We start from the raw sequence: 7,376 nt of genomic DNA, 5'->3' as shown, positions 1-7,376 counted from the left end.
GCATATAAAAGGACCCCCTAAAAAATGAGATGCTAAAAATCAAAGGCTGAACAATGAATAACAGCAAAAACAGAAAAGCAGGGATCACAACTTGATATCAAAGTACAATTGAAGCTAAAAAGGATTAAATTAGAAAAAGTTATATATTATAATGCTATATCTTCACAGTAAAGATAATAGAGCTATGAATCTCTAAACACCATATAATATACCAACAACTTTCACAAAGCAAAATCTACAGAGGATGCCTTAGAAACACACTAATAATAGAAGACTTTGATACAATAAAACTGTCTTAGTCTGACATATTTCACTTAGCATGATAATCTCAAAATCCATCCATGTTGTCGCAAATGGCAGTATTTCATTTTTTGTTATGGCTGAGTAGTATTCCATTGTATACATGTACCACATCTTCTGTATCCAATCATCTATTGAAGGACACTTTTGTTGTCTCCACATCTTGGCCACCATGAATAATGCTGCCAGAAACAGGTATACTTGGAACCTATATAATTTTATTAACAATGTCACCCCAATAAATTTAATTTAAAACAAAAAGCTGTCTTAGTCCAAGACAGGTCAAAGGAAAAGTAATATGTGAGGATGATAGATTATATTTATATTATTTTGAGACATATCCCAATATTAAGTAATATAACTTCTATCAATTGTGCGTGAAACAATCTTGAAAGTTACAAATAATTTAGGCCATAAAGAAAACCTCGACAAATTACAAAAAGTTGAAAAACAAACAGTATTCTCTGACCACAATGCAATAAAATCATAATATGTAACAACAAAATTAAAAGTCAAATTAGAATCTTTTACTTGGGTATTAAATGGCCTTAATAAAATAAGTAATGGAATAATGTACAAATTAAGATAGAATAAAATAACAGTAATGAAAGTAATGTGTATTAAAATTTAAGGAGCATAATTAAAATAATGCTCAGAGGAAAATTCATATTCAAAAAACTCATATTACTAAAAATGAAAGAATGAAAATAATAAATATCCTACCAAAATGTCAGGGGAAATAAAGGAAGAAAACCAAAATAAAATAAAAGAAAGGAATTCACAAAGATAAAAGCAGGAAAGAATGAGTTAGTAAAAGTGATAGATAGATAATTTAATTCTTTAAAAACCAACCAAGAGGATTACGTCATACAACCATATTAGGAAAAACTAGGGAGTGAATAGCATAAATGCATAGCATGATGAAATAGTGATGACAAAGGTAAAAAAAAAAAAATAAATATTTTTTTTTAAATTCTGAGAGAATTGTAGATCTCTCCATAAATAGATAATTTTCTAGGAAAAAGTACTTAAACTGCCTCACTAGTGATAGAAGGAAACTTTTTTTTATAAAAAGACAAAGTTATCAAATATCTATTTGTCCAAGAAGCAATATATTATGAGGATTCATAGTGGAATTTCCCAAACCTTTAAAGACCAGATAATCCCAATACTACTGTAAACTGTAAATTGTTCCAGACCACAGCAAAAATAAATAACTAAATAAAAGAAAAACCTCCACAGTATTTTTAAATTACATACCAAAATCTGATAAAAACTACACAAAAATTAAATTAAAAAATCACTCTCACCTGTGAACACTGATGTGAAAACAATTCTAAATAAATATTCAAAACGTAGTAATATATAACATTAAACTAGGATTGTAGATACTCTTCAATATTGCATTGTTCATTAATTTAATTACTTATATTAGTAGATCTAAGGACAAATATCTTAAAAGTATCTCCAGAGATGCTGAAAATACATTTGACAAATAAAAATGATATTTTTATTCCTGATGAAAAATCGTCAATAAATTAGGAATTGGTACACATAGGAACATAATAAAGTAACTATTTCTCAGTCAGCAGGTCAAATCTTACATAGTAGTAAACAATGGAGGCAGTCTAAATCAGAAACAAGACAAGAATACCTGTTGTTGTCATTAGTATTAAACATTTTATTAATAGCATTAGTTTGTCAATTGCTGAAATAAGAGAAAGCTAGTAGAGACATAAGAATGTAAAAGGAAGATTTCTGGTCAAGTTGGTTCAGTAGGTAAACGCTGTGCTTGGCTCTTCTCATGACCACATCAAAATTACTCAACAACCGTAATTGAGAATTATTTTTAAAAATTAAGGATATTCCAGATAATCATCCTCCTCCTAACATTAATAAATATTCCCAGCTCTATGATCATATTTTTATAACTAATAAAAAAGGTGATGAGTGTTCAACAAATCTCATCCAGTTAGTTCAGATTAATATTGTAACGAATTGATCATCTTGGTTTCACAAAGATGATCTGATTAAAGTTATTTATAGCATTATTGAGATTTTCTGTGGTTTTGGGGGACCTTGGTAAATTTTGCTTCATAATTTTTCCAGGCTGACACCATGGATGCCAGGGTTTGGACACTGATCCTTGTGGTCCTCAGTTACGTGTTGAATTTGATCCAGAACTGGGTTTTGAGGAAAATCTTGGTTTTGGCATTGGTGTCAAGCTGGATAGGTAAAAATAAATAGAAAACATACCTTTTCTCTTTTTCTTTGGACAGATTCAATAGCATTGTAAAAATCTGTTTCCTGAAGAATCAATATAATTTACCCACCTAGTTCATTTTCAGGGATCTGTGTCATTGATTCAGCAGCAGTTGGTCTATTTAAAGTTTCTAACATCGTAGGATTACATTTTGGTCAGTTATATTTTTCTGAAAAATTACCAGTTTCAGCCAGCTTTTCAATGTTTTGTATGGTTTTTATAGAATGGACAAACGTACGCTCTTATTTGAAGTATTTCATATATATGGTTATTTCCTTATTATTTATAAGTGTCTCATTATATGATTTATTTTGCTTTTTTAATATTTGGTTAGCTAGAGGTTAATTTATTTCATTAGTTTATTTTAAAAACTGCTTTTTATTTTATTTATTCTTCCACTTCTCTGTTTTCTAATTCTTAATTCCTGTTTATCACTGTTAAATCCTTCTGATACATTTCTTTAATTTTCTATCTACTTCTATTAAATATTCAAATCAATTGTTTTCATATTCTTTGTCAGTAATGAAGCCACTAGGTCTATATATTTTCTTTTGAGCTCTTTTTAACTATATGCCATAAGTTCTGATATACAATATATTCCTTAAAATTAATTTCATTATGGCATTTCTATTTTTTATTTTAAATCCTAATTTTAGTTCATTGTAACCACAAATATGAGCTAATATTTCACTTTTTAAAAATTAATTGAGATTTCCTTTGTGACTTAAAATGTGGTCTATTTTTGTTAATATGCCTGGACACTTGAAGAAAAGGTAAATTATTACTTTCCAGTGTCTAAAATTTGGCTTTGTTATTTGATTCAATGTGACAGTCATTTTCATTATTTAATTATTCCTTTATTAAAATGACAGTTATAATTGGTCTTAAGTCTGTTCTCACATTTTTATTAGAATTTTATATTAAATGCTTCTTTATCTTTAACATTTTTATTCCTAATATTTACCTTTCCACACTTTTGGTTCTGTGTCTGTACTTAAATGAATTACATTCTTATTTGATCCTCACCATACTTCCACTTAACATGTTTTGGTTGTTGTTTTTTTTCTGGCTCTCTCCTTGTTTTGGCTGGAATTCATTTTCAATTATTGTGGCCAAAGGGGTTATACTTGTGGATGCCTTATTTCCTGAATTGTCCTGCACTTGAAATTGCTGACATAAGTAGAAAGGCAGGTGTATGACATGCTTCAGTATTGGCTAAATTAAAATTTTTCCACTTATCACCTTTTCCCTGTCCCTGGAGGTGGCTATAACTATTCCAGGCTTCATATCTATATAAACTTATAATGTCCAGAGGAAATGATACAACTCTCTTCTCTTCTAGCAGTAATCTCTCAAAAGAAAGACGTTCCTCCATTTTCCCTGTTTAAACATCGCTTTGCATGTCATTGATTCATTTGTGCCCCAAACCCACTGCTGAACCAATTGGTGTTGCTAGGAGAGAAGTATGTGATAGTTGCGTAAGACAGATTTACTGAACCCATCATTGAGAATGTAATAGCATTGACTTCCACTGATGTCACAGTGCAACAGAAGGATGGCTACTTAGAAAAAATGCAGGGTACCATTTACAACTAGAGAAATGGATGCTGGTTAGGGAACCAGCAATAGTCCCATGTTGCTCTGCTTTGAAAGGGTGGCATTCATTCTGCATCAGCTATTCATTGAAGCTTACTGTTGGAGACAGGCCAGGTTTCTATGCAGAGTCAGCACGGGGCTTGATTTAGATAGATATGGTATTCTCATTTTCTGACTACCTCTAACGGCTACTCTGCCCTTAAGAGAGTACCTTTTCTTTTTCTCTTAGACGTCTGTGTTACCTTTGTTTGGGGTGAGCAGGTACACTGTAGTTTGGTATGTGATGTGAGAGTACATATGTGTGTTTTATGTAGCATTTATTCCCACCATGTGGCTGTCATTCACAGCTGGAGAACTGGTTGTCATTCCAACTTTCCTCCTCTGCTTTGCTGCACTGATGCTCCAACAGTTGAAAACAGGCAGCATCTTTAATATTCTTGTTCACCTTCAGATTCTCTGATAGGCTACCATCTTGAATTTGGCTCAGATACACTCAAACTGCATCTGTTTCCTATGACCTTGTTCTTTAGAGTAGGTGGTTGCTGGTTTGGCAATTCAGTTCAGATTCAAGGTATAGGGTGGCATTATTACATTGAAATTTTCCATTTTTTTCTATGTTTGTATTAGTTTCCAGGAAGCTCAGTAGTGAATATTAAGTCAAATATAAATTATGGAAGTATCTTAACTAAATTATGGTTCCCCCACATTTCCTTAAACAGCAACTGAACTAAGCAAACTAAAATTATGCACTGAGATCCTGTCGGTTGAATGAAATATGGTGCACATAGATAACTGTGCTTCCAAACCTTATTTTACTTTTAAGATCCCCGAATTACAGAAGCTATTAAGGACATTTTCTGTGACATGCCTTATATTTATTTCTTACAAACTCAAAAACCTGAGACAGCTCATAAAAATATATTTAATACTACAATAAAAATTTAAGAAAGAAAAGCATAATGTATGTAAGAATTCAAGTTTTTCCACCAGTAAAATGAGCTAATTTGGAGTAAGGTCTGAGGAAAGTAAAAAAACTTTCTTTGTGAAAATAACATTATTTAAAAACACACTTATATGAAGTAATTTTAAATGATATGTTATAAATATATGAGAAGTGTTGTCCATATAAGGGAAGAATACTTTTATCATGTTTGGATTAATTTTCCTAAAAAGAAGTATTATTTCATTTAAATGTTTAATTCTGCAATAGTTTTCAGGCATTTGCATGTTTATTCACATGTGAAAGGGTTTAAGCAGTTAACACAGCAGGTTATCACCATGTCATTCTGTTTTACTTTTGTCTTTAGTAGCTTCATCCACTTGACCTCTCCTATTTTTTTGTAGAGAGGCATATGTTAAGTAAAGATGCATTATTGAACATTATATATTGGTTAATTTGGGCCAACGTGTCATAAATGACTACCAAATAGCTAATATCTAGGTGGTTGTTGAGAAACTCTGAATAATAAAATACGAAGTATTTGGCAAATGTAAAATAATAAATATTGGTACACTTGAGGTGGCCCATTATTCTAGACTTTGGTATAAGCTACATTTTACTATTTACTCAGACATGTTTCAGTAATTAACTATAGCTTCGTTAGGGAACTCCTACTGCAGGCACAAAAGTGCTTTATCTATAAAGACTAAGTAAGGATTAGTTGAATGCCAAGGGTAAAAGCAGTGAGATATACTTCTAATTACAATATGTCGACAAATTATTCATACCTTCCTAGATTATTTAAGTATTATTTCATTTGTAATTTTATGAAAAGAGTGTGTGTACATGTATTGAGGCACATTGCTTTTTATTTATTTATTTATTTATTTTTTTGCAGAATTTTTTATTTTTAATGGTTTTATAAAAACACAATTTGCACACAAGCTGTCTATTTTCTTGGCTGCGCAGCCTGACACTGGGATTGGTGACTGATGGCCACCTGGGCTGCTCTTTCCACAATGGCTTTGAGGAGATGTTGCGACAATCTCAGCACAGTGAGACTTGTTGCCCGTCAGCAGCACTTCAAGCTCCTTGACGTTGTGGACCAGGAACATGGAAGACCACTGGGCAGCACGTGCTTTGATTTCTTGTTACTCCCGTAGCCAATGCGGGGCACCACGATCGGGCCCTTGAATCTTCTGCGCACCCTATCGTCAGTGCCTCTGGGTTTCGGCCAGTTATGCTTAATTTTGACATATCGGTCTGACTGGTGCTGGATCAATTTCTTGGTCCTCTTTTTGATGATCTTGGGCGTCACGAGTGGTCTGAGGGCAGGTGGCCATGATACCAAGTAGGAGGTGGATGTCACCTCGGTAGGCAGCGCTGAGAAAGAGAAGCCAGGCACTTTGTTTTTTAAGGGACTAGGAATAGAAACGGATTAAGTGCCATAAGCCTATTACAAAACTTTATAAGCTTGAAAAGATTATAATCATAGTTTTGGTGATCTTTTTGATGTTTTATTATAGCAGATTTTCTCACAAATGAGATAAGAATTATATTCTAATTTTCTAAATTTATTGATAATTTATTGAACACTCAAGTCTGCCGTTAGATTGATGGTCACACATCTCTGAGGTTGAGTTTTATAGAAACAGAATTTATATAGAAAAAGAAAGTTAGGAACTCTTTTGTCCTCCAGAGGACAAAAGGGAAATGCTTTCAAAGGAAAATCCAAGCTGGACTCTTACTAATCTTTCTATAGCATTACTTCATGGATAGGAACAAAACATGCTTTTCCTCTATTTTTCTTTCTTCTTTCTAAATAGTCTTCCATCTTGGAACCCTATGTTTTCTTTCATAACAACAGGCTGCAAAACCCTAAGTGTTCTGAACACTGAGGCACAATATTGCCTTTTCATCTAAAATACAAATCCATCCCCCTAAAGATCTACCTGCTATCCACTGCTTTCTCTTCTTCCAAATGCCTATGTTGCACTCCCCCAGGGTTGACTGGCCTCATACCTTTTCTCCATTACATCAAGTTGTGTTAGGTGTCTTCTCTTCTTACCTGCTCTTCTATACTGTCCTAGAGATATGTTCTCTTGAATTCACTGACTTACATTCTATTTCTATTAACTAACCCTGATAAGTTTCTTGTCAATACAAGAGATTTCTAGATATATTCATATTAATAACCAACATTCATGTAATTCCACCCGCACCCCACAATTTTTACTTTAGGCTTGTTAAAATCCTTTTATCCTGTAAAGCCCTTTC

General features: G+C 32.6%; 1 pseudogene; it reads right to left on the bottom strand.

Moving 5' to 3' along the window:
- Positions 1-2,459: 2,459 nt before the first annotated feature.
- On the bottom strand, positions 2,460-7,119 carry LOC117012227 (60S ribosomal protein L32-like; annotated as a pseudogene).
- Between the last annotated feature and the right edge of the window lie 257 nt (positions 7,120-7,376).

This window comes from Rhinolophus ferrumequinum, chromosome 20, assembly GCF_004115265.2.
Source record: "Rhinolophus ferrumequinum isolate MPI-CBG mRhiFer1 chromosome 20, mRhiFer1_v1.p, whole genome shotgun sequence".
In the NCBI taxonomy this organism is placed as follows: domain Eukaryota; kingdom Metazoa; phylum Chordata; class Mammalia; order Chiroptera; family Rhinolophidae; genus Rhinolophus; species Rhinolophus ferrumequinum.
Note: the sequence above shows the minus strand (reverse complement) of the source record. Positions and strands in the feature narration are given on the sequence as shown.